Below are 3486 nucleotides of genomic sequence, written 5' to 3' on the forward strand. Positions count from 1 at the left end.
TCCGGATGTGGGGGGGGGTCCCCAGCAGCAGGAGGGGAGGAAGAAGAAGAGGAGGAGGAGGAGGGGGAGGAGGAGGAGGAAGACAGGTCCGGGGATCCCCACAAACAGGAGAGGAGGAAGAAGAGGATGAGGAAGAGGAGGATGGGGATCACCATGTGAGGACGGGAGGAAGACGAGGAGGAGGAGGAGGAAGAGGAGGACAGGGATTTTGGGGTCCCCACAAGTGGGAGGGAGGAAGAGGAGGGTGATGAAGGCAGGTTTGAGGGTTCCCAGGAGGAAGAGGAGGAGGAGGAGGAAGAAGATGGGGGCTTGGGGGTCCCTACAGGCAGGAGAGGGTGAGGAAGAGCAGGATGGGGGGGTTGAGGGTCCCCATGAGCAGGACAGGAGGAAGAAGAGGGTGAGGAAGAGCAGGAAGGGGATTTGAGGTCCCTGCGAGTGGAAGGGGATGAAGAGGAGGAGGAAGGCCAGTCTGGGGGTCCCCAGGAGGAGGAAGAGGAGGAGGACGGAGGGCCTTGGGGTCCCCAGGAGGAGGAGGAAGCTGAGGAAGAGGAGGAGGAGGAGGAAGGCCAGTCTAAGTGTCCTCAGGACGAGGAAGAGGAGGAGGAGGCGGCTGAGGAAGAGGCTGCAGGTGCTGAGGATGAGGAGGCTGAGGGAGAAGAGGAGGAGGAGGAGGAGGGTGGTGCTGAGGGGGAGGAAGAGGGTGGTGCTGGGGAGGAGGAGGGTTTTGGGGTCCCGAGAAGGAAGAGGAGGAGGAGGAGGAGGAAGAGGCTGAGGAGGAAGAGAAGGGAGAGGAAGGTTTTGGATCCCCGGGAGGAGGAGGAGGCTGAGGGAGAGGAAGAAGGTGCCGAGGAGGAGGAGGAGGGTTTTGGGATCCCCAGGAGGAAGAGGAAGGGGAGGCTGAAGAGGAGGAGGGTTCTAAGGTGCTGAGGAGGAAGAAGAGGTGAAGGAGGAGGATGAGGAAGAGGAGGAAGATGCTGAGGAAGAGGAGGAAGGTGCCAAGGAGGAGGAAGAGGGTTCTGAGGAAGAAGAGTCGGAGGAAGGTGCCACGGAAGAGGAAGAGGCTGAGAAGGAAGAGGAAAAGGAGGAGGAGGAGGAGAAGGCTGAGGATGAAGGGGAGGAAGAGGAGGATGAAGAGGAGGCTGAGGAGGCTAAGAATGAGGAAGAAGATGCTGAAGATGAGGAAGAATCAGCCAAGGAAGAGGAAGAGGAGGAGGCTGAGGAATTGTAGGCCGAGGAAGAAGATGAAGAGAAGGAAGAGAAGGAAGAGGAGGCAGAGGAAGGGGAGGAAGAGGAGACTGAGGCGGAAGGTGCTGAGGAAGAGGAGGAGGAAGGCACCAAGGAAGAGGAGGAGGCAGAGGAGGAAGGTGTCAAGGAAGAGGAGGATGACGAAGGTGCTGAGGAAGAGGAGGAAGGCGCTGAGGAGGAGGAATGTGCCGAGGAGAAAGGTGCTGAGGAAGAGGAGGAGGGGAGGAAGGTGCTGAGGAAGAGGAGGAAGGCGCCAAGGAGGAGGAGGGGGGGAGGAAGGCACTGAGGAGGAGGAGGAAGGCACTGAGGAGGAGGAGGAGGATGAGGAGAGGGGGAGGAAGGCGCTGAGGAGGGGGAGGAAGGCACTGAGGAAGAGGACGGGGGAGGAAGGTGCTGAAGAGCAAGGCACCAAAGAAGAAGAGGAGGAAGAGGAGGAGGAAGGTGCTGAGGAGGGGGAGGAAGGTGCTGAGGAGGAGGAGGAAGGTGCTGACGAAGAGGAGGGAGGGAGGAAGAGGAAGAGGAGGAGGGGGGGAGGAAGGTGCTGAGGAAGAGGAGGAGGAGAAGGTGCTGAGGAGCAAGGCACCAAGGAAGAAGAGGAGAAAGAGGAGGAGGAAGGTGCTGAGGAGGGGGAGGAAGGCACTGAGGATGAAGGAGGGGAGGAAGAGGAGGAGGAAGGTGCCGAGGAGGAAGGTGCTGAGGAAATGGAGGAAGGCGCTGAGGAAGAGGAAGAAGAGGAAGGGGAGGGGGAGGAGGAGGAGGAGGAAGGTGCCCAGGAAATGGAGGAAAAGGAGGGGGAGGAAGAGGAAGAAGAGGAAGGGGAGGACGAGGAGGAGAAGGAAGGTGCCAAGGAGAAAGGTGCTGAGGAAGAGGATGAGGAGGAGGGGGGGCGGGAGGAAGATGAAGAAGAAGAGGAAGGAGAGGAGGAGGAAGGGGGCGGGAGGAAGAGGAGGAGGAAGGTGCTGAGGAAGAAGAGGAAGAGGAGGAAGAGGAGGAGGAAGGGGCTGAGGAAGAGGAGGAGGGGGCGGGAGGAAGAAGAGGAAGGGGAGGAGGAAGAGAAGGAGGAGGAGGAGGAGGAGGAAGGTGCCAAGGAGGAAGGTGGTGAGGAAGAGGAGGAGGGGAGGAAGGTGCTGAGGAAGAGGAGGAAGAGGAGGGGGAGGAAGATGATGATGAGGAGGAGGGGTGGGAGGAAGAGGAAGAAGAGGAAGGGGAGAAGGAAAAGGAGGAGGAAGGGGAGAAGGAAAAGGAGGAGGAAGGGGAGAAGGAGGAGAAGGAAGGTGCCGAGGAGGAAGGTGCTAAGGAAGAGGAGGAGGAGGAGGAAGGGGAAGAGAAAGAAGAAGGGGAGGAAGAGGAGGAGGAAGGTGCTGAGGAAGAGGAGGAGGAAGGTGGTAAGGAAGAGGAGGAAGAGGAGGATAAGGAAGAGGAGGATGAGGAGGAGGAGGATTCCCCCCCCGCAGGAGGAAGATGAAGAAGAAGAGGAAGGGGAGGAGGAGGAGGAGGAAGAGGAGGGGGAGGAAGAGGAGGATGATGAGGAGGAGGGGGGCAGGAGGAAGACGAAGAAGAGGAAGGGGAGGAAGGTGCCGAGGAAGAAGGTGCTGAGGAAGAGGAGGAGGAGGGGGAAGAGAAGGAGGAGGAGGGGAGGAAGAGGAGGAGGAAGGTGCTGAGGATGAGGAGGAGGAAGGGGAAGAGAAAGAAGAAGGGGAGGAAGAGGAGGAAGAGGAGGAGGGGGTGTGGGAGGAAGATGAAGAAGAAGAGGAAGAGGAAGGGGAGGAAGAGAAGGATGATGAGGAGGAGGAAGGTGCCAAGGAGGAAGGTGCTGAGGAAGAGGAGGATGAGGAGGAAGAGTAGAAGGAAGGTGGTGAGGAAGAGGAGGAGGAGGATGAGGAGGGGGACAGGAGGAAGACAAAGAAGAGGAAGGGGAGAAGGAAGAGGAAGGTGCCAAGGAGGAAGGTGGTGAGGAAGAGGAGGAGGAGGAGGAAGGGGAAGAGAAAGAGGAGGGGGAGGAAGAAGAGGAGGAAGAGGATGGTGAGGAGGAGGAGAGCAGGAGGAAGAGGAAGAAGAGGAATGGGGGAAGGAAGAGATGGAGGAAGAGGAGGAGGGGGTGTGGGAGGAAGATGAAGAAGAAGAGGAAGAGGAAGGGGAGGAAGAGGAGGAAGAGGAGGAAGAGGAGGAAGAGGAGGAAGAGGAGGAAGAGGAGGAAGAGGAGGAAGAGGAGGAAGAGGAGGAAGAGGAGGAAGAGGAGGA

This window comes from Calidris pugnax, unplaced genomic scaffold (genome assembly GCF_001431845.1).
Source record: "Calidris pugnax isolate Ruff unplaced genomic scaffold, ASM143184v1 scaffold880, whole genome shotgun sequence".
Classification (NCBI taxonomy): Eukaryota; Metazoa; Chordata; class Aves; order Charadriiformes; family Scolopacidae; genus Calidris; species Calidris pugnax.